This window comes from Biomphalaria glabrata, chromosome 4 (assembly GCF_947242115.1).
Source record: "Biomphalaria glabrata chromosome 4, xgBioGlab47.1, whole genome shotgun sequence".
NCBI classification, from domain to species: Eukaryota; Metazoa; Mollusca; class Gastropoda; family Planorbidae; genus Biomphalaria; species Biomphalaria glabrata.
Window position 1 is genome coordinate 1,320,804 of NC_074714.1, and position 24,971 is coordinate 1,345,774.

The 24,971-nt window shown below is 35.0% G+C and overlaps 1 long non-coding RNA gene across 10 annotated transcripts in view; it reads left to right on the forward strand.

Annotated features, from left to right (window-relative positions):
* The window catches only part of LOC106050786 (uncharacterized), a 52,425-nt gene that overhangs the window by 23,609 nt on the left and 3,845 nt on the right, over positions 1–24,971 (forward strand). For 7 of the 10 annotated variants that reach the window (XR_008777686.1, XR_008777689.1, XR_008777684.1 and 4 more), the window contains exon 6: positions 23,690–24,815. This is a non-coding gene — a long non-coding RNA (uncharacterized LOC106050786). The remainder of the gene's footprint in view (positions 1–23,689; positions 24,816–24,971) is intronic. The other 3 variants (XR_008777693.1, XR_008777692.1, XR_008777685.1) reach the window with 3 other exon arrangements.

Sequence of the window (24,971 nt, forward strand, 5' to 3'; positions counted from 1 at the left end):
AAAAAAGGATGAAAATAGAAGCCATCAGATGTATATGATTGTGCAGGAACAGTTGGGATTTGTGTCGTTTGTATCACGCTCATCTCTCATCCACTGAGACATTGTGAAGCGATGTAACCAGTGATGTTTCGAAACATCTCTATTTAATTGTGATGAGGATATCTACAAACGTTTGTGTACAAATATGTGATAATTCGCAGATTTTTCATCTCTGCACTTAATGTGGTGATCAAAATGTATTTGCGATTCTCAGTGAAATCATTCTTTGAGTGCTTAAAAAAGAAATTCATAAGGATGTATAACTGTGTTAGACGTCTTCATTTATATTCCGATGGAAGGTTTGTAACAATAATTAAGTCACACTCAAGGAACATAAGAACCTGTCCATCAAAGGAAATATCGCCGCTCGTGATGCAACGCACACTAATCAACATTTGTACTTGCAGACCAACTAAATAGTTGCGGAGAAAACACATTTAATTGATGACTTTACTATGTTTAGCTTAGGACTTTTCAAAAGCAAAGACTGGACTCTTTAGCCATCTTCGTGTTTATAGGAAGGATTAATGGAGGACTTTTAAAATCGAAGACTGGACTCCTTAGCCATCTTCGTGTTTATAGGAATGATTAATGGAGGAATTTTTAAAGCGAAGACTGGACTCCTTAGCCATCTTCGTGTTCATAGGAATGATTAACGTAGGAATTTTAAAAGTGAAGACTGGGCTCTTTAGCCATCTTCATGTTAAAAGGATGTAGTTGAGGACTTTTTCAAAGAAGATCGGTCTCGGTGGCCATCTTTGTACTTATAGGAAAGGATATTGTATTATGTTTTAAACATGAGGATTTTTAGCTGAGGACTAGATGTATTAATAGTCATCAATTGAATTGTTGATCCAAGACAAAATAGTTGGTTATGTCTGTGTGCATTTGTAGACAACCCAGCAGTGCACATCCTTTTTCTTGTTTTGCTTTTTTCACGTGCTACAATGCCTTGGACAAAGCATCATCATAACTTGGAATGTTTAAAGGCATTATAAAAATATCATAGAAGAATGAGTTTGTGAAATAACCGGTTATTTCAGTTCAGTTGAATAATAGTTGGGACATAATTAGTTGAGTGCAAGCTTTGAGGCTGATTCAACTCACTCGACATTAGTTGAGTGCGAAGTTTGTGAGGCTGCTTCAGCCCTCAAACCGGATGCTTGTAGACCACCTTCAATAGCTTGAACACGACGTCATCAAAAATATTGTTACAGTCAGTTCATCAAAATGAAGTTGTCGGTCGACAAGCTCAAAACAGGAGTCAGCCGAAAATGCAAGCCTGAAACTTTTTATTGGGCTCCAGCTATTCAACTGATGCACGTTTGCAAAACAAATGTTAAAAAAAAAAGGATGAAAATAGAAGCCATCAGATGTATATGATTGTGCAGGAACAGTTGGGATTTGTGTCGTTTGTATCACGCTCATCTCTCATCCACTGAGACATTGTGAAGCGATGTAACCAGTGATGTTTCGAAACATCTCTATTTAATTGTGATGAGGATATCTACAAACGTTTGTGTACAAATATGTGATAATTCGCAGATTTTTCATCTCTGCACTTAATGTGGTGATCAAAATGTATTTGCGATTCCCAGTGAAATCATTCTTTGAGTGCTTAAAAAAGAAATTCATAAGGATGTATAACTGTGTTAGACGTCTTCATTTATATTCCGATGGAAGGTTTGTAACAATAATTAAGTCACACTCAAGGAACATAAGAACCTGTCCATCAAAGGAAATATCGCCGCTCGTGATGCAACGCACACTAATCAACATTTGTACTTGCAGACCAACTAAATAGTTGCGGAGAAAACACATTTAATTGATGACTTTACTATGTTTAGCTTAGGACTTTTCAAAAGCGAAGACTGGACTCTTTAGCCATCTTCGTGTTCATAGGAAGGATTAATGGAGGACTTTTAAAATCGAAGACTGGACTCCTTAGCCATCTTCGTGTTTATAGGAATGATTAATGGAGGAATTTTTAAAGCGAAGGCTGGACTCCTTAGCCATCTTCGTGTTCATAGGAATGATTAACATAGGAATTTTAAAAGTGAAGACTGGGCTCTTTAGCCATCTTCATGTTAAAAGGATGTAGTTGAGGACTTTTTCAAAGAAGATCGGTCTCGGTGGCCATCTTTGTACTTATAGGAAAGGATATTGTATTATGTTTTAAACATGAGGATTTTTAGCTGAGGACTAGATGTATTAATAGTCATCAATTGAATTGTTGATCCAAGACAAAATAGTTGGTTATGTCTGTGTGCATTTGTAGACAACCCAGCAGTGCACATCCTTTTTCTTGTTTTGCTTTTTTCACGTGCTACAATGCCTTGGACAAAGCATCATCATAACTTGGAATGTTTAAAGGCATTATAAAAATATCATAGAAGAATGAGTTTGTGAAATAACCGGTTATTTCAGTTCAGTTGAATAATAGTTGGGACATAATTAGTTGAGTGCAAGCTTTGAGGCTGATTCAACTCACTCGACATTAGTTGAGTGCGAAGTTTGTGAGGCTGCTTCAGCCCTCAAACCGGATGCTTGTAGACCACCTTCAATAGCTTGAACACGACGTCATCAAAAATATTGTTACAGTCAGTTCATCAAAATGAAGTTGTCGGTCGACAAGCTCAAAACAGGAGTCAGCCGAAAATGCAAGCCTGAAACTTTTTATTGGGCTCCAGCTATTCAACTGATGCACGTTTGCAAAACAAATGTTAAAAAAAAAAAGGATGAAAATAGAAGCCATCAGATGTATATGATTGTGCAGGAACAGTTGGGATTTGTGTCGTTTGTATCACGCTCATCTCTCATCCACTGAGACATTGTGAAGCGATGTAACCAGTGATGTTTCGAAACATCTCTATTTAATTGTGATGAGGATATCTACAAACGTTTGTGTACAAATATGTGATAATTCGCAGATTTTTCATCTCTGCACTTAATGTGGTGATCAAAATGTATTTGCGATTCTCAGTGAAATCATTCTTTGAGTGCTTAAAAAAGAAATTCATAAGGATGTATAACTGTGTTAGACGTCTTCATTTATATTCCGATGGAAGGTTTGTAACAATAATTAAGTCACACTCAAGGAACATAAGAACCTGTCCATCAAAGGAAATATCGCCGCTCGTGATGCAACGCACACTAATCAACATTTGTACTTGCAGACCAACTAAATAGTTGCGGAGAAAACACATTTAATTGATGACTTTACTATGTTTAGCTTAGGACTTTTCAAAAGCAAAGACTGGACTCTTTAGCCATCTTCGTGTTTATAGGAAGGATTAATGGAGGACTTTTAAAATCGAAGACTGGACTCCTTAGCCATCTTCGTGTTTATAGGAATGATTAATGGAGGAATTTTTAAAGCGAAGACTGGACTCCTTAGCCATCTTCGTGTTCATAGGAATGATTAACGTAGGAATTTTAAAAGTGAAGACTGGGCTCTTTAGCCATCTTCATGTTAAAAGGATGTAGTTGAGGACTTTTTCAAAGAAGATCGGTCTCGGTGGCCATCTTTGTACTTATAGGAAAGGATATTGTATTATGTTTTAAACATGAGGATTTTTAGCTGAGGACTAGATGTATTAATAGTCATCAATTGAATTGTTGATCCAAGACAAAATAGTTGGTTATGTCTGTGTGCATTTGTAGACAACCCAGCAGTGCACATCCTTTTTCTTGTTTTGCTTTTTTCACGTGCTACAATGCCTTGGACAAAGCATCATCATAACTTGGAATGTTTAAAGGCATTATAAAAATATCATAGAAGAATGAGTTTGTGAAATAACCGGTTATTTCAGTTCAGTTGAATAATAGTTGGGACATAATTAGTTGAGTGCAAGCTTTGAGGCTGATTCAACTCACTCGACATTAGTTGAGTGCGAAGTTTGTGAGGCTGCTTCAGCCCTCAAACCGGATGCTTGTAGACCACCTTCAATAGCTTGAACACGACGTCATCAAAAATATTGTTACAGTCAGTTCATCAAAATGAAGTTGTCGGTCGACAAGCTCAAAACAGGAGTCAGCCGAAAATGCAAGCCTGAAACTTTTTATTGGGCTCCAGCTATTCAACTGATGCACGTTTGCAAAACAAATGTTAAAAAAAAAAGGATGAAAATAGAAGCCATCAGATGTATATGATTGTGCAGGAACAGTTGGGATTTGTGTCGTTTGTATCACGCTCATCTCTCATCCACTGAGACATTGTGAAGCGATGTAACCAGTGATGTTTCGAAACATCTCTATTTAATTGTGATGAGGATATCTACAAACGTTTGTGTACAAATATATGATAATTCGCAGATTTTTCATCTCTGCACTTAATGTGGTGATCAAAATGTATTTGCGATTCTCAGTGAAATCATTCTTTGAGTGCTTAAAAAAGAAATTCATAAGGATGTATAACTGTGTTAGACGTCTTCATTTATATTCCGATGGAAGGTTTGTAACAATAATTAAGTCACACTCAAGGAACATAAGAACCTGTCCATCAAAGGAAATATCGCCGCTCGTGATGCAACGCACACTAATCAACATTTGTACTTGCAGACCAACTAAATAGTTGCGGAGAAAACACATTTAATTGATGACTTTACTATGTTTAGCTTAGGACTTTTCAAAAGCAAAGACTGGACTCTTTAGCCATCTTCGTGTTTATAGGAAGGATTAATGGAGGACTTTTAAAATCGAAGACTGGACTCCTTAGCCATCTTCGTGTTTATAGGAATGATTAATGGAGGAATTTTTAAAGCGAAGACTGGACTCCTTAGCCATCTTCGTGTTCATAGGAATGATTAACGTAGGAATTTTAAAAGTGAAGACTGGGCTCTTTAGCCATCTTCATGTTAAAAGGATGTAGTTGAGGACTTTTTCAAAGAAGATCGGTCTCGGTGGCCATCTTTGTACTTATAGGAAAGGATATTGTATTATGTTTTAAACATGAGGATTTTTAGCTGAGGACTAGATGTATTAATAGTCATCAATTGAATTGTTGATCCAAGACAAAATAGTTGGTTATGTCTGTGTGCATTTGTAGACAACCCAGCAGTGCACATCCTTTTTCTTGTTTTGCTTTTTTCACGTGCTACAATGCCTTGGACAAAGCATCATCATAACTTGGAATGTTTAAAGGCATTATAAAAATATCATAGAAGAATGAGTTTGTGAAATAACCGGTTATTTCAGTTCAGTTGAATAATAGTTGGGACATAATTAGTTGAGTGCAAGCTTTGAGGCTGATTCAACTCACTCGACATTAGTTGAGTGCGAAGTTTGTGAGGCTGCTTCAGCCCTCAAACCGGATGCTTGTAGACCACCTTCAATAGCTTGAACACGACGTCATCAAAAATATTGTTACAGTCAGTTCATCAAAATGAAGTTGTCGGTCGACAAGCTCAAAACAGGAGTCAGCCGAAAATGCAAGCCTGAAACTTTTTATTGGGCTCCAGCTATTCAACTGATGCACGTTTGCAAAACAAATGTTAAAAAAAAAAGGATGAAAATAGAAGCCATCAGATGTATATGATTGTGCAGGAACAGTTGGGATTTGTGTCGTTTGTATCACGCTCATCTCTCATCCACTGAGACATTGTGAAGCGATGTAACCAGTGATGTTTCGAAACATCTCTATTTAATTGTGATGAGGATATCTACAAACGTTTGTGTACAAATATGTGATAATTCGCAGATTTTTCATCTCTGCACTTAATGTGGTGATCAAAATGTATTTGCGATTCTCAGTGAAATCATTCTTTGAGTGCTTAAAAAAGAAATTCATAAGGATGTATAACTGTGTTAGACGTCTTCATTTATATTCCGATGGAAGGTTTGTAACAATAATTAAGTCACACTCAAGGAACATAAGAACCTGTCCATCAAAGGAAATATCGCCGCTCGTGATGCAACGCACACTAATCAACATTTGTACTTGCAGACCAACTAAATAGTTGCGGAGAAAACACATTTAATTGATGACTTTACTATGTTTAGCTTAGGACTTTTCAAAAGCAAAGACTGGACTCTTTAGCCATCTTCGTGTTTATAGGAAGGATTAATGGAGGACTTTTAAAATCGAAGACTGGACTCCTTAGCCATCTTCGTGTTTATAGGAATGATTAATGGAGGAATTTTTAAAGCGAAGACTGGACTCCTTAGCCATCTTCGTGTTCATAGGAATGATTAACGTAGGAATTTTAAAAGTGAAGACTGGGCTCTTTAGCCATCTTCATGTTAAAAGGATGTAGTTGAGGACTTTTTCAAAGAAGATCGGTCTCGGTGGCCATCTTTGTACTTATAGGAAAGGATATTGTATTATGTTTTAAACATGAGGATTTTTAGCTGAGGACTAGATGTATTAATAGTCATCAATTGAATTGTTGATCCAAGACAAAATAGTTGGTTATGTCTGTGTGCATTTGTAGACAACCCAGCAGTGCACATCCTTTTTCTTGTTTTGCTTTTTTCACGTGCTACAATGCCTTGGACAAAGCATCATCATAACTTGGAATGTTTAAAGGCATTATAAAAATATCATAGAAGAATGAGTTTGTGAAATAACCGGTTATTTCAGTTCAGTTGAATAATAGTTGGGACATAATTAGTTGAGTGCAAGCTTTGAGGCTGATTCAACTCACTCGACATTAGTTGAGTGCGAAGTTTGTGAGGCTGCTTCAGCCCTCAAACCGGATGCTTGTAGACCACCTTCAATAGCTTGAACACGACGTCATCAAAAATATTGTTACAGTCAGTTCATCAAAATGAAGTTGTCGGTCGACAAGCTCAAAACAGGAGTCAGCCGAAAATGCAAGCCTGAAACTTTTTATTGGGCTCCAGCTATTCAACTGATGCACGTTTGCAAAACAAATGTTAAAAAAAAAAGGATGAAAATAGAAGCCATCAGATGTATATGATTGTGCAGGAACAGTTGGGATTTGTGTCGTTTGTATCACGCTCATCTCTCATCCACTGAGACATTGTGAAGCGATGTAACCAGTGATGTTTCGAAACATCTCTATTTAATTGTGATGAGGATATCTACAAACGTTTGTGTACAAATATGTGATAATTCGCAGATTTTTCATCTCTGCACTTAATGTGGTGATCAAAATGTATTTGCGATTCCCAGTGAAATCATTCTTTGAGTGCTTAAAAAAGAAATTCATAAGGATGTATAACTGTGTTAGACGTCTTCATTTATATTCCGATGGAAGGTTTGTAACAATAATTAAGTCACACTCAAGGAACATAAGAACCTGTCCATCAAAGGAAATATCGCCGCTCGTGATGCAACGCACACTAATCAACATTTGTACTTGCAGACCAACTAAATAGTTGCGGAGAAAACACATTTAATTGATGACTTTACTATGTTTAGCTTAGGACTTTTCAAAAGCGAAGACTGGACTCTTTAGCCATCTTCGTGTTCATAGGAAGGATTAATGGAGGACTTTTAAAATCGAAGACTGGACTCCTTAGCCATCTTCGTGTTTATAGGAATGATTAATGGAGGAATTTTTAAAGCGAAGGCTGGACTCCTTAGCCATCTTCGTGTTCATAGGAATGATTAACATAGGAATTTTAAAAGTGAAGACTGGGCTCTTTAGCCATCTTCATGTTAAAAGGATGTAGTTGAGGACTTTTTCAAAGAAGATCGGTCTCGGTGGCCATCTTTGTACTTATAGGAAAGGATATTGTATTATGTTTTAAACATGAGGATTTTTAGCTGAGGACTAGATGTATTAATAGTCATCAATTGAATTGTTGATCCAAGACAAAATAGTTGGTTATGTCTGTGTGCATTTGTAGACAACCCAGCAGTGCACATCCTTTTTCTTGTTTTGCTTTTTTCACGTGCTACAATGCCTTGGACAAAGCATCATCATAACTTGGAATGTTTAAAGGCATTATAAAAATATCATAGAAGAATGAGTTTGTGAAATAACCGGTTATTTCAGTTCAGTTGAATAATAGTTGGGACATAATTAGTTGAGTGCAAGCTTTGAGGCTGATTCAACTCACTCGACATTAGTTGAGTGCGAAGTTTGTGAGGCTGCTTCAGCCCTCAAACCGGATGCTTGTAGACCACCTTCAATAGCTTGAACACGACGTCATCAAAAATATTGTTACAGTCAGTTCATCAAAATGAAGTTGTCGGTCGACAAGCTCAAAACAGGAGTCAGCCGAAAATGCAAGCCTGAAACTTTTTATTGGGCTCCAGCTATTCAACTGATGCACGTTTGCAAAACAAATGTTAAAAAAAAAAAGGATGAAAATAGAAGCCATCAGATGTATATGATTGTGCAGGAACAGTTGGGATTTGTGTCGTTTGTATCACGCTCATCTCTCATCCACTGAGACATTGTGAAGCGATGTAACCAGTGATGTTTCGAAACATCTCTATTTAATTGTGATGAGGATATCTACAAACGTTTGTGTACAAATATGTGATAATTCGCAGATTTTTCATCTCTGCACTTAATGTGGTGATCAAAATGTATTTGCGATTCTCAGTGAAATCATTCTTTGAGTGCTTAAAAAAGAAATTCATAAGGATGTATAACTGTGTTAGACGTCTTCATTTATATTCCGATGGAAGGTTTGTAACAATAATTAAGTCACACTCAAGGAACATAAGAACCTGTCCATCAAAGGAAATATCGCCGCTCGTGATGCAACGCACACTAATCAACATTTGTACTTGCAGACCAACTAAATAGTTGCGGAGAAAACACATTTAATTGATGACTTTACTATGTTTAGCTTAGGACTTTTCAAAAGCAAAGACTGGACTCTTTAGCCATCTTCGTGTTTATAGGAAGGATTAATGGAGGACTTTTAAAATCGAAGACTGGACTCCTTAGCCATCTTCGTGTTTATAGGAATGATTAATGGAGGAATTTTTAAAGCGAAGACTGGACTCCTTAGCCATCTTCGTGTTCATAGGAATGATTAACGTAGGAATTTTAAAAGTGAAGACTGGGCTCTTTAGCCATCTTCATGTTAAAAGGATGTAGTTGAGGACTTTTTCAAAGAAGATCGGTCTCGGTGGCCATCTTTGTACTTATAGGAAAGGATATTGTATTATGTTTTAAACATGAGGATTTTTAGCTGAGGACTAGATGTATTAATAGTCATCAATTGAATTGTTGATCCAAGACAAAATAGTTGGTTATGTCTGTGTGCATTTGTAGACAACCCAGCAGTGCACATCCTTTTTCTTGTTTTGCTTTTTTCACGTGCTACAATGCCTTGGACAAAGCATCATCATAACTTGGAATGTTTAAAGGCATTATAAAAATATCATAGAAGAATGAGTTTGTGAAATAACCGGTTATTTCAGTTCAGTTGAATAATAGTTGGGACATAATTAGTTGAGTGCAAGCTTTGAGGCTGATTCAACTCACTCGACATTAGTTGAGTGCGAAGTTTGTGAGGCTGCTTCAGCCCTCAAACCGGATGCTTGTAGACCACCTTCAATAGCTTGAACACGACGTCATCAAAAATATTGTTACAGTCAGTTCATCAAAATGAAGTTGTCGGTCGACAAGCTCAAAACAGGAGTCAGCCGAAAATGCAAGCCTGAAACTTTTTATTGGGCTCCAGCTATTCAACTGATGCACGTTTGCAAAACAAATGTTAAAAAAAAAAGGATGAAAATAGAAGCCATCAGATGTATATGATTGTGCAGGAACAGTTGGGATTTGTGTCGTTTGTATCACGCTCATCTCTCATCCACTGAGACATTGTGAAGCGATGTAACCAGTGATGTTTCGAAACATCTCTATTTAATTGTGATGAGGATATCTACAAACGTTTGTGTACAAATATATGATAATTCGCAGATTTTTCATCTCTGCACTTAATGTGGTGATCAAAATGTATTTGCGATTCTCAGTGAAATCATTCTTTGAGTGCTTAAAAAAGAAATTCATAAGGATGTATAACTGTGTTAGACGTCTTCATTTATATTCCGATGGAAGGTTTGTAACAATAATTAAGTCACACTCAAGGAACATAAGAACCTGTCCATCAAAGGAAATATCGCCGCTCGTGATGCAACGCACACTAATCAACATTTGTACTTGCAGACCAACTAAATAGTTGCGGAGAAAACACATTTAATTGATGACTTTACTATGTTTAGCTTAGGACTTTTCAAAAGCAAAGACTGGACTCTTTAGCCATCTTCGTGTTTATAGGAAGGATTAATGGAGGACTTTTAAAATCGAAGACTGGACTCCTTAGCCATCTTCGTGTTTATAGGAATGATTAATGGAGGAATTTTTAAAGCGAAGACTGGACTCCTTAGCCATCTTCGTGTTCATAGGAATGATTAACGTAGGAATTTTAAAAGTGAAGACTGGGCTCTTTAGCCATCTTCATGTTAAAAGGATGTAGTTGAGGACTTTTTCAAAGAAGATCGGTCTCGGTGGCCATCTTTGTACTTATAGGAAAGGATATTGTATTATGTTTTAAACATGAGGATTTTTAGCTGAGGACTAGATGTATTAATAGTCATCAATTGAATTGTTGATCCAAGACAAAATAGTTGGTTATGTCTGTGTGCATTTGTAGACAACCCAGCAGTGCACATCCTTTTTCTTGTTTTGCTTTTTTCACGTGCTACAATGCCTTGGACAAAGCATCATCATAACTTGGAATGTTTAAAGGCATTATAAAAATATCATAGAAGAATGAGTTTGTGAAATAACCGGTTATTTCAGTTCAGTTGAATAATAGTTGGGACATAATTAGTTGAGTGCAAGCTTTGAGGCTGATTCAACTCACTCGACATTAGTTGAGTGCGAAGTTTGTGAGGCTGCTTCAGCCCTCAAACCGGATGCTTGTAGACCACCTTCAATAGCTTGAACACGACGTCATCAAAAATATTGTTACAGTCAGTTCATCAAAATGAAGTTGTCGGTCGACAAGCTCAAAACAGGAGTCAGCCGAAAATGCAAGCCTGAAACTTTTTATTGGGCTCCAGCTATTCAACTGATGCACGTTTGCAAAACAAATGTTAAAAAAAAAAAGGATGAAAATAGAAGCCATCAGATGTATATGATTGTGCAGGAACAGTTGGGATTTGTGTCGTTTGTATCACGCTCATCTCTCATCCACTGAGACATTGTGAAGCGATGTAACCAGTGATGTTTCGAAACATCTCTATTTAATTGTGATGAGGATATCTACAAACGTTTGTGTACAAATATGTGATAATTCGCAGATTTTTCATCTCTGCACTTAATGTGGTGATCAAAATGTATTTGCGATTCTCAGTGAAATCATTCTTTGAGTGCTTAAAAAAGAAATTCATAAGGATGTATAACTGTGTTAGACGTCTTCATTTATATTCCGATGGAAGGTTTGTAACAATAATTAAGTCACACTCAAGGAACATAAGAACCTGTCCATCAAAGGAAATATCGCCGCTCGTGATGCAACGCACACTAATCAACATTTGTACTTGCAGACCAACTAAATAGTTGCGGAGAAAACACATTTAATTGATGACTTTACTATGTTTAGCTTAGGACTTTTCAAAAGCAAAGACTGGACTCTTTAGCCATCTTCGTGTTTATAGGAAGGATTAATGGAGGACTTTTAAAATCGAAGACTGGACTCCTTAGCCATCTTCGTGTTTATAGGAATGATTAATGGAGGAATTTTTAAAGCGAAGACTGGACTCCTTAGCCATCTTCGTGTTCATAGGAATGATTAACGTAGGAATTTTAAAAGTGAAGACTGGGCTCTTTAGCCATCTTCATGTTAAAAGGATGTAGTTGAGGACTTTTTCAAAGAAGATCGGTCTCGGTGGCCATCTTTGTACTTATAGGAAAGGATATTGTATTATGTTTTAAACATGAGGATTTTTAGCTGAGGACTAGATGTATTAATAGTCATCAATTGAATTGTTGATCCAAGACAAAATAGTTGGTTATGTCTGTGTGCATTTGTAGACAACCCAGCAGTGCACATCCTTTTTCTTGTTTTGCTTTTTTCACGTGCTACAATGCCTTGGACAAAGCATCATCATAACTTGGAATGTTTAAAGGCATTATAAAAATATCATAGAAGAATGAGTTTGTGAAATAACCGGTTATTTCAGTTCAGTTGAATAATAGTTGGGACATAATTAGTTGAGTGCAAGCTTTGAGGCTGATTCAACTCACTCGACATTAGTTGAGTGCGAAGTTTGTGAGGCTGCTTCAGCCCTCAAACCGGATGCTTGTAGACCACCTTCAATAGCTTGAACACGACGTCATCAAAAATATTGTTACAGTCAGTTCATCAAAATGAAGTTGTCGGTCGACAAGCTCAAAACAGGAGTCAGCCGAAAATGCAAGCCTGAAACTTTTTATTGGGCTCCAGCTATTCAACTGATGCACGTTTGCAAAACAAATGTTAAAAAAAAAAGGATGAAAATAGAAGCCATCAGATGTATATGATTGTGCAGGAACAGTTGGGATTTGTGTCGTTTGTATCACGCTCATCTCTCATCCACTGAGACATTGTGAAGCGATGTAACCAGTGATGTTTCGAAACATCTCTATTTAATTGTGATGAGGATATCTACAAACGTTTGTGTACAAATATGTGATAATTCGCAGATTTTTCATCTCTGCACTTAATGTGGTGATCAAAATGTATTTGCGATTCTCAGTGAAATCATTCTTTGAGTGCTTAAAAAAGAAATTCATAAGGATGTATAACTGTGTTAGACGTCTTCATTTATATTCCGATGGAAGGTTTGTAACAATAATTAAGTCACACTCAAGGAACATAAGAACCTGTCCATCAAAGGAAATATCGCCGCTCGTGATGCAACGCACACTAATCAACATTTGTACTTGCAGACCAACTAAATAGTTGCGGAGAAAACACATTTAATTGATGACTTTACTATGTTTAGCTTAGGACTTTTCAAAAGCAAAGACTGGACTCTTTAGCCATCTTCGTGTTTATAGGAAGGATTAATGGAGGACTTTTAAAATCGAAGACTGGACTCCTTAGCCATCTTCGTGTTTATAGGAATGATTAATGGAGGAATTTTTAAAGCGAAGACTGGACTCCTTAGCCATCTTCGTGTTCATAGGAATGATTAACGTAGGAATTTTAAAAGTGAAGACTGGGCTCTTTAGCCATCTTCATGTTAAAAGGATGTAGTTGAGGACTTTTTCAAAGAAGATCGGTCTCGGTGGCCATCTTTGTACTTATAGGAAAGGATATTGTATTATGTTTTAAACTTGAGGATTTTTAGCTGAGGACTAGATGTATTAATAGTCATCAATTGAATTGTTGATCCAAGACAAAATAGTTGGTTATGTCTGTGTGCATTTGTAGACAACCCAGCAGTGCACATCCTTTTTCTTGTTTTGCTTTTTTCACGTGCTACAATGCCTTGGACAAAGCATCATCATAACTTGGAATGTTTAAAGGCATTATAAAAATATCATAGAAGAATGAGTTTGTGAAATAACCGGTTATTTCAGTTCAGTTGAATAATAGTTGGGACATAATTAGTTGAGTGCAAGCTTTGAGGCTGATTCAACTCACTCGACATTAGTTGAGTGCGAAGTTTGTGAGGCTGCTTCAGCCCTCAAACCGGATGCTTGTAGACCACCTTCAATAGCTTGAACACGACGTCATCAAAAATATTGTTACAGTCAGTTCATCAAAATGAAGTTGTCGGTCGACAAGCTCAAAACAGGAGTCAGCCGAAAATGCAAGCCTGAAACTTTTTATTGGGCTCCAGCTATTCAACTGATGCACGTTTGCAAAACAAATGTTAAAAAAAAAAGGATGAAAATAGAAGCCATCAGATGTATATGATTGTGCAGGAACAGTTGGGATTTGTGTCGTTTGTATCACGCTCATCTCTCATCCACTGAGACATTGTGAAGCGATGTAACCAGTGATGTTTCGAAACATCTCTATTTAATTGTGATGAGGATATCTACAAACGTTTGTGTACAAATATATGATAATTCGCAGATTTTTCATCTCTGCACTTAATGTGGTGATCAAAATGTATTTGCGATTCTCAGTGAAATCATTCTTTGAGTGCTTAAAAAAGAAATTCATAAGGATGTATAACTGTGTTAGACGTCTTCATTTATATTCCGATGGAAGGTTTGTAACAATAATTAAGTCACACTCAAGGAACATAAGAACCTGTCCATCAAAGGAAATATCGCCGCTCGTGATGCAACGCACACTAATCAACATTTGTACTTGCAGACCAACTAAATAGTTGCGGAGAAAACACATTTAATTGATGACTTTACTATGTTTAGCTTAGGACTTTTCAAAAGCAAAGACTGGACTCTTTAGCCATCTTCGTGTTTATAGGAAGGATTAATGGAGGACTTTTAAAATCGAAGACTGGACTCCTTAGCCATCTTCGTGTTTATAGGAATGATTAATGGAGGAATTTTTAAAGCGAAGACTGGACTCCTTAGCCATCTTCGTGTTCATAGGAATGATTAACGTAGGAATTTTAAAAGTGAAGACTGGGCTCTTTAGCCATCTTCATGTTAAAAGGATGTAGTTGAGGACTTTTTCAAAGAAGATCGGTCTCGGTGGCCATCTTTGTACTTATAGGAAAGGATATTGTATTATGTTTTAAACATGAGGATTTTTAGCTGAGGACTAGATGTATTAATAGTCATCAATTGAATTGTTGATCCAAGACAAAATAGTTGGTTATGTCTGTGTGCATTTGTAGACAACCCAGCAGTGCACATCCTTTTTCTTGTTTTGCTTTTTTCACGTGCTACAATGCCTTGGACAAAGCATCATCATAACTTGGAATGTTTAAAGGCATTATAAAAATATCATAGAAGAATGAGTTTGTGAAATAACCGGTTATTTCAGTTCAGTTGAATAATAGTTGGGACATAATTAGTTGAGTGCAAGCTTTGAGGCTGATTCAACTCACTCGACATTAGTTGAGTGCGAAGTTTGTGAGGCTGCTTCAGCCCTCAAACCGGATGCTTGTAGACCACCTTCAATAGCTTGAACACGACGTCATCAAAAATATTGTTACAGTCAGTTCATCAAAATGAAGTTGTCGGTCGACAAGCTCAAAACAGGAGTCAGCCGAAAATGCAAGCCTGAAACTTTTTATTGGGCTCCAGCTATTCAACTGATGCACGTTTGCAAAACAAATGTTAAAAAAAAAAGGATGAAAATAGAAGCCATCAGATGTATATGATTGTGCAGGAACAGTTGGGATTTGTGTCGTTTGTATCACGCTCATCTCTCATCCACTGAGACATTGTGAAGCGATGTAACCAGTGATGTTTCGAAACATCTCTATTTAATTGTGATGAGGATATCTACAAACGTTTGTGTACAAATATGTGATAATTCGCAGATTTTTCATCTCTGCACTTAATGTGGTGATCAAAATGTATTTGCGATTCTCAGTGAAATCATTCTTTGAGTGCTTAAAAAAGAAATTCATAAGGATGTATAACTGTGTTAGACGTCTTCATTTATATTCCGATGGAAGGTTTGTAACAATAATTAAGTCACACTCAAGGAACATAAGAACCTGTCCATCAAAGGAAATATCGCCGCTCGTGATGCAACGCACACTAATCAACATTTGTACTTGCAGACCAACTAAATAGTTGCGGAGAAAACACATTTAATTGATGACTTTACTATGTTTAGCTTAGGACTTTTCAAAAGCAAAGACTGGACTCTTTAGCCATCTTCGTGTTTATAGGAAGGATTAATGGAGGACTTTTAAAATCGAAGACTGGACTCCTTAGCCATCTTCGTGTTTATAGGAATGATTAATGGAGGAATTTTTAAAGCGAAGACTGGACTCCTTAGCCATCTTCGTGTTCATAGGAATGATTAACGTAGGAATTTTAAAAGTGAAGACTGGGCTCTTTAGCCATCTTCATGTTAAAAGGATGTAGTTGAGGACTTTTTCAAAGAAGATCGGTCTCGGTGGCCATCTTTGTACTTATAGGAAAGGATATTGTATTATGTTTTAAACATGAGGATTTTTAGCTGAGGACTAGATGTATTAATAGTCATCAATTGAATTGTTGATCCAAGACAAAATAGTTGGTTATGTCTGTGTGCATTTGTAGACAACCCAGCAGTGCACATCCTTTTTCTTGTTTTGCTTTTTTCACGTGCTACAATGCCTTGGACAAAGCATCATCATAACTTGGAATGTTTAAAGGCATTATAAAAATATCATAGAAGAATGAGTTTGTGAAATAACCGGTTATTTCAGTTCAGTTGAATAATAGTTGGGACATAATTAGTTGAGTGCAAGCTTTGAGGCTGATTCAACTCACTCGACATTAGTTGAGTGCGAAGTTTGTGAGGCTGCTTCAGCCCTCAAACCGGATGCTTGTAGACCACCTTCAATAGCTTGAACACGACGTCATCAAAAATATTGTTACAGTCAGTTCATCAAAATGAAGTTGTCGGTCGACAAGCTCAAAACAGGAGTCAGCCGAAAATGCAAGCCTGAAACTTTTTATTGGGCTCCAGCTATTCAACTGATGCACGTTTGCAAAACAAATGTTAAAAAAAAAGGATGAAAATAGAAGCCATCAGATGTATATGATTGTGCAGGAACAGTTGGGATTTGTGTCGTTTGTATCACGCTCATCTCTCATCCACTGAGACATTGTGAAGCGATGTAACCAGTGATGTTTCGAAACATCTCTATTTAATTGTGATGAGGATATCTACAAACGTTTGTGTACAAATATGTGATAATTCGCAGATTTTTCATCTCTGCACTTAATGTGGTGATCAAAATGTATTTGCGATTCCCAGTGAAATCATTCTTTGAGTGCTTAAAAAAGAAATTCATAAGGATGTATAACTGTGTTAGACGTCTTCATTTATATTGCGATGGAAGGTTTGTAACAATAATTAAGTCACACTCAAGGAACATATGAACGTGTCCATCAAAGGAAATATTGCCGCTCGTGATGCAACGCACACTAATCAACATTTGCACTTGCAATTAAGTAGTTGTGGAGAAACACATTTAATTGATAAATTTACTGTCATTAGCTTAGGGCTTTTCCTTTGTGGGTGGTGAGTCCTTAATGTTTGGCTGCACACTTGGTAGGTTTTTCCTATCTGAGCTTGAGTTATTGCCATAAATGAGATAATTGAAATTAATATGTTTTAGTTTTTTTGTTACTATAAATAACTGACATTTTTCTGGATGTAAAGACATGCTCCAATGTGATTCCCTTTTTTGTAATTCATCTAATTTTCTTTGTAAAATTTCTGTATCTTGAGTTGTTTTTATTGTTTTATATATTATTCAATTGTCTGGAAACAATCTGACTTTTGTTCCTGAACTTATGCAATTTGGTAAATTATTTATGTACATTAAAAATAGTACTAAACCTAAGACTGAACCACATTTCCATCGACATGAATATTGATCATATAATTGACTTTTTTTTTTTTTATAATTATAAAGTTCCATTTCATATTTTTTTTTTATAATTATAAAGTTCCATTTCAGATCTTTAAATTTTTCCAGTAATCCAACCACACAAAAACTTAATCTTCTATCAGCCTTCTCATGTTGCAATGTTAACTTTTTATGTTCCTTTGTCTTCTTCATTGCTTATCTGAATTAGCTCTTGCTACTTTAGAAGTAAAATAACTGTTTTCTCTTACTTTATTTACAAATTCAAATTCATTCTTTAATAACATATAGCCTCCAATTAACTTTTAAAAAAATATTGTTAAAGGACTCTTTGGATTGCATCCAATTATCAATTCAAATGGAGAGTAGCCAGGAGTAGTTCTATCATCAATTCAGTAGTTATTATTGCCTTTGTAAGTGACCTCTAGCGTTCTCACCCTGAAGCCGCATGCAACCATGTGCTCTCTTCTGTGTCTTATAAATAGAGAGACTTCTTTTGGTCTGACAGTTATGCTGGGCAGGGCATGTATTCCATATGGGTGATGAACGTATGCCAAAAGCAGTCTTTTTTGGTGAGGTGAAAGATGAACATGGTAACAGTGAATATTTCCAATAATCAGGGGACAAACATTTTTCATCACCATAGCTGTGATTCTTTCTGTTATCCATGGGCAGTCAATAAATGCTATTGGACATGATATCTTGTTGTTTTGCCAGCATAATTTTCTTACTGTTACCCATCATATTTTCTTAGTTTTACCTGTCATATTTTCTTAGTTTTACCTGTCATATTTCCTTAGTTTTACATGTCATATTATCTTAGTTATACCTGTTATATTTTCTTAGTTATACCTGTCATAGTATCTTGTTTTAACATGTTTATCATTAGTGACTGTGGTATATTTCACTAGTACACCATTAACATATGCTGGAAAAAATTCCAGTTTTACTTCAATATTATATACTGTAGGTTGGAACTTCATTTGTATTAACATTATTGCTTTGTTACCTATTCTGATTTCCAATTCCTTATCTATTTCTTGGTACATTATATTTTTGGAGAATTAGATTCTTGTCTTTAATGTTGATAATAAATTTCTCTTTGGTGATCTAGATTCCAATAATATTGCTTTTAACAGGATGCATTTCTTTCTTTGTTCTCTCTATTAATGAGTTAATAACACTCAAAGTCTTGCCTCTTAGTTTACATATGAATATATTAGAACAAGTATCTTCATTGTAATTGCAAGTTTTACAGATAGTCTGAAAATAACTTCAGTATTTCATCAGTTTCTTTAAGGTCCCTCATTTTTTGCCTATAAATATTCTCTTTATGCTCACGCTTGGTAGTTTGTTTTGTCTCCCTTGTTTTGAATTGCAGCTTTTATTTTTCAGTTTTTTTTTTTTTTAATTTCTGATTCTTTGTCTGGTTTTGCTTCTTTTTAATTTCTTACAGCATCTAGTTGCATTTCTCTCTTCTCTTTGTGCTTTATAAATATTCTCTATATGTTCACGCTTGGTAGTTTCTGTTTTGTCTCCCTTGTTTTGAATTGCAGCTTTTATTTTTCAGTTTTTTTTTTTTTTATTTCTGATTCTTTGTCTGGTTTTGCTTCCTTTTAATTTCGTTCAGCATCTAGTTGCATTTCTCTCTTCTCTTTGTGCTTTATAAATATTCTCTATATGTTCACGCTTGGTAGTTTCTGTTTTGTCTCCCTTGTTTGGAATTGCAGCTTTTATTTTTCAGTTTTTTTTTTTTTTTTAATTTCTGATTCTTTGTCTGGTTTTGCTTCCTTTTAATTTCTTTCAGCATCTAGTTGCATTTCTCTCTTCTCTTTGTGCTCTCGCCAACTCTTTAAAATATCAACTTGATTTTCTTTCCTTTCCATTTATGTCAAAACATCTTTCTTTTCTTCATCTTTAAGACCAAACAATTCAGCAACTTTCTTTACTTCAGTATATCCATCCATGTATCTATTAATACTTATCAAATGTACCAATGCATTCTGTACTTTTTTTTATAGATAATAATGATATCTAATATCTTTTATAGTTTACAATCACTGACAATATTATCAAGCCAATACTATTGTGATTAACATAACACACTAAATTGTCAACAATCTAATAATCAATGTCATAATCAATTATTATGTCTTTACAATATATTATTTTGTCATATAGAAAGAGAAAACAAAATTAATAAAATATTATAATGTAAAAAAAAAATGTAACAAAGTTTATACCAAAATGTTACAATTATATAAATGATGATATGATGACTCAGTGCACTGAAAACTTTGATTAAATTGAGGAGGATTCGAGCAACACATTGACCTCACTCTCTTACCCTAAAGCACATCCTGTTCCAAAAGCATGATTTGGTCTATATATAAAAACAAACAAGCACAGCAGGAAAAAGACAGAAAATTTTCAAGAAATACTACATATACTTACACATATAAATAAAAATGACTTAAAGACCCCAAGAAATTGTGCACAATATTAATACAATGTAAACATTAAAATAAACAATAGTCTAAACACAAAAATCTACAGTGTTAAATCTGCGACTTCTAAAACCTTATGTTCTGATCATATATATATTTTTTTACACATTGAAAAAAGACAAAATTTAACAAGGACACAATATCAGTGATACCAAATTTTGACAAGAACAATACTGTCAACAGCTTTCTAAATATAGAACATAAAAATTAAAAATGAAAATCAAAATTATCAGTAATATATTTCAATACTGATTATCTTCCTGTAATGTCATTGAATACTAGCACTGATATAGCTCATCACTTTGAAGAGTGCTTCTTAATCTTTTCACTGTCCAACTTCAATAGAATGTATATATAAATATATATACTGTTACTTGAGTTATATAATATATATCAGCACAAAATTACTGCCTGTGTCCAAATTTACAATTACTGTCCAACTTCAATACAATATATATACTTGTACTGCACAAAATTACTATTATTTGATGAGATATATAATATACACAAATGTACTGTCTGCCTGTGTCAAAATTTACAATTACAGTTCAACTTCAATGCAATATATATACTTGTACTGCACAAAATTACTGACTATTACTTGATGAGATATATAATATACATTGGCATAAAAATATTGTCTGCCTGTGTCAAAATTTACAATCACTGTCCAACTTCAATATACTATTTACTAATTAATTGTTGGTGCAACTGAAGTGTCTGGTCAATTTTTGGGGCACCTTTTTCATTTTTCAACTGTCTAGGAGTGTTTACATACTATTTACTAATGAGATATATAATATACACAAATGTACTGTCTGCCTGTGTCAAAATTTACAATTGCAGTTCAACTTCAATGCAATATATATACTTGTACTGCACATAATTACTAACTATTACTTGATGAGATATTTAATATACATTGGCATAAAAATATTGTCTGCCTGTGTCAAAATGTACAATCACTGTCCAACTTCAATATACTATTTACTAGTTAATTGTTGGTGCACCTGAAGTGTCTGGTCAATTTTTGGGGCACCTTTTTCATTCTTCAACTGTCTAGGAGTGTTTACATACTATTTACTAATGAGATATATAATATACACAAATGTACTGTCTGCCTGGGTTAAATTTTACAATTACAGTTCAACTTCAATGCAATATATATACTTGTACTGCACAAAATTACTGACTATTACTTGATGAGATATATAATATACATTGGCATAAGAATATTGTCTGCCTGTGTCAAAATTTACAATCACTGTCCAACTTCAATATACTATTTACTAATTAATTGTTGGTGCACCTGAAGTGTCTGGTTGATTTTTTGGGGCACTTTTTCATCCTTCAACTGTCTACGAGTGTTTACATACTATTTACTAATGATATATATAATATACACAAATGTACTGTCTGCCTGTGTCAAAATTTACAATTACAGCTCAACTTCAATGCAATATATATACTTGTACTGCACAAAATTACTGACTATTACTTGATGAGATATATAATATACATTGGCATAAAATTATTGACTTCATCTGTCTACGAGTGTTTACATACTATTTACTAATGAGATATATAATATACACAAATGTACTGTCTGCCTGGGTTAAATTTTACAATTACAGTTCAACTTCAATGCAATATATATACTTGTACTGCACAAAATTACTGACTATTACTTGATGAGATATATAATATACATTGGCATAAAATTATTGACTTCATCTGTCTACGAGTGTTTACATACTATTTACTAATGAGATATATAATATACACAAATGTACTGTCTGCCTGGGTTAAATTTTACAATTACAGTTCAACTTCAATGCAATATATATACTTGTACTGCACAAAATTACTGACTATTACTTGATGAGATATATAATATACATTGGCATAAGAATATTGTCTGCCTGTGTCAAAATTTACAATCACTGTCCAACTTCAATATACTATTTACTAATTAATTGTTGGTGCACCTGAAGTGTCTGGTTGATTTTTTGGGGCACTTTTTCATCCTTCAACTGTCTACGAGTGTTTACATACTATTTACTAATGAGATATATAATATACACAAATGTACTGTCTGCCTGTGTCAAAATTTACAATTATAGTTCAACTTCAATGCAATATATATACTTGTACTGCACAAAATTACTGACTATTACTTGATGAGATATATAATATACATTGGCATAAAAATATTGTCTGCCTGTGTCAAAATGTACAATCACTGTCCAACTTCAATATACTATTTACTAATTAATTGTTGGTGCAACTGAAGTGTTTGGTCAATTTTTACGGCACCTTTTTCATCCTTCAACTGTCTACCAGTGTTTGATTTGTGATAGGGTAAAGCAATTGTGAATATGTAATATTTAAAATAGATTTTTATTAATTTATGTAAATTTTTACTATTTTCACCATCTGAGGTGTGAATGAATCTTGTTTTTAATGACCCAACCGTATAAAACTTAGCTCTTGAGCTATGAAGGGGGAATAACCCTTGAGGGATTATGGGCATGACATAGCCTTAATTGTGCTGATGTGCCAAAAAAACAAAATATCAATACCTTCCAACTGTTGGGCACCTATATGGTCATCAATTGTTGGAATACTTCATCCCTCATACCAACTGTTGGGCACCTCAAGTGTGTCCTGTCAGTTATTGGGTCACCACAAGTGTCCTAACGACTGTTTGGGCACCTCAAATATCCTTTTAACTCTACAGGCACCTTAGGTATTGTATCTATTGTTGAAGCACTTCAAATGTCCTATCATTTGTTGGGGCATCTCATTTATCCTAACAACTGTTGGGCACTTCAATATTCTTATTTTTATATCCTATCAATTGGTAGGGCACCTCAAGCATCCTATCAATTGGTAGAGCACCTCTAGTGTCCTATCAATTTGTAGGGCACCTCTTGTCCTATTGTTTGGTAGGGCACCTTTTTAGGCACCTCAAATGTCCTTATAACTGTTGGGGCACCTCAATATCCTATCAGTTGGTAAGGCACCTCTTCTTTTCTACCAACTGTTAGGTCACCACAAGTCTCCTATTAACTGTTGGGGTACCTAAAGTATCCTATCATGGGGCATCTCATTCATCCTAACAATTCAATGGTCTTATTGTTGGGGCACTCTGTCCTATCAATTGTTGGGCACCTCATCCATCATACCAACTGTTGTTCACCTCATGTGTGTCCTATCAGTTGTTGGGGCACCACAAGTGTCCTAACTACTGCTTGTCTTTTTAACTTATGTGGCACCTCAAGTGTCCTATTAACTGTTGGGGCACATCAAGTATTCATTCAACTCTCTCTCTCTCTTTATATTATACTATATTATATTATGTTAGTTTTGATTACCGTTATAAATAAATAAATAAATATATATGATTATGGTTATTATATATTATACATAATCTGCAGTGTTTTTACAAATGTGTAGTCCTGTTTATTACTCCCAGAAACACTTTTTTTTTTTCAGTGTCATTAGCAACATATGAATTTATATATTTGAAATGTTTAATCACACTTCTTTTTACTGAAGTTTAATTTTTTGTTAACAGATATCAAGCTACAAAATTAAATTCCAATTTTTTAGGTTCTCGCCTATACCTGAATTTATATCTATGTATTAAGTTTTGTTACCTTGAACTCTCAAGTTTTTGTTACACAACTTTATATTTCAGATTCTTTTTGTTCTTCCTTAGGTTCAAATGTATCAGTTGTTTTTGTTGACAGATATCAAGGTACAGAAATAAGAATCTAATTTAGAGTTTTTTAAAGCTTGATTAGTCATAATATTTGCACTATTATTTCCAATATGTGCCAGAGTGTCTGCTAAATGTAACTAGTATGATTAAAAACATGGTCATTGCAAAGTCTAACATATGGACAAGTAGGATGCTTGTGGCTTGATTCAGTGAAAGAATGTTGGACAAGCAGAAGTGTTATGGAGTGGGTGTGTGTGTTTTTATGGTGACTGTGGAAAGAGGTTAGCGATTGGATGTGAATGATGCAAAAGTGGCATTGTCGTCACTTGGTCTTAGGGAGACGACTCCAGAATGTAAGACTGAAAGGTTGTGTTATTGTAGTGAGTTAGATTGTAAGAAATTTTATTACTTAAGTCTCTACTACATTTATTTCATGTGATCACAAGTATTATAAATGTTATATTTAGTTTCGTTCACTAGGAAGTTGTTCAAGTTCTTATTAGCTAAGATATATTATGCCTTCAACAGTTTAGTTGCCTACCAGCAGTTTGGTGCTACAAGTCAACAACAGTCAGACTAAATTAAATAAAGCCATGACTATTTCTACATGATTTTGTTGCTACTAACCTGGTGTTACTAACAACTAACTTGAAAAGGGAGAGGGGAATTATCATCTTATTCATGCTCTAACTCTTCAAATTCTATAGAATTGCAGAGAACTGACATGAAATAAAACATTAACAAAATGTGTATTATAATTGTCATTTTTCCTCTACTTAGCATTTTTTTGTCTCCTAGATTTTCATAATATTTTGTTGAAGTCATTTCAGTTCTCAATTATTTTGTGCACTAAGTTACAAGAAAAAATTCAAGCAAAAGAGGTCACTACACTAAGACTTTGTCTTCTCATAAGAATGGATGGCTGCCTGGTCATGTGATATGTGTGCTGGACTGTGTGTGGTCATCTTGATGCTCATATCTTGCCTGATGACATTTATTCTGCTGGACATTTGGTCAAGGAAGTAGATTCTCTTCAGCTCTCAAGAAACATTCAAAACATGTCAAACATTTGACAAGAATGTCAAGCAAGTGCAGTGTACATGTAAGTAATGTTGAAACATTATCTGATCTCATTTATGCATTCTTGAGGACGATCTGCAGCCACTAAACCAGTTACATCAGATCTGGCTAAAGTGGTCGCCTCCTCTTCATTAAGGCTAGAACAGAAAGATTTTATTATTCTTTTACTCTACTTTCT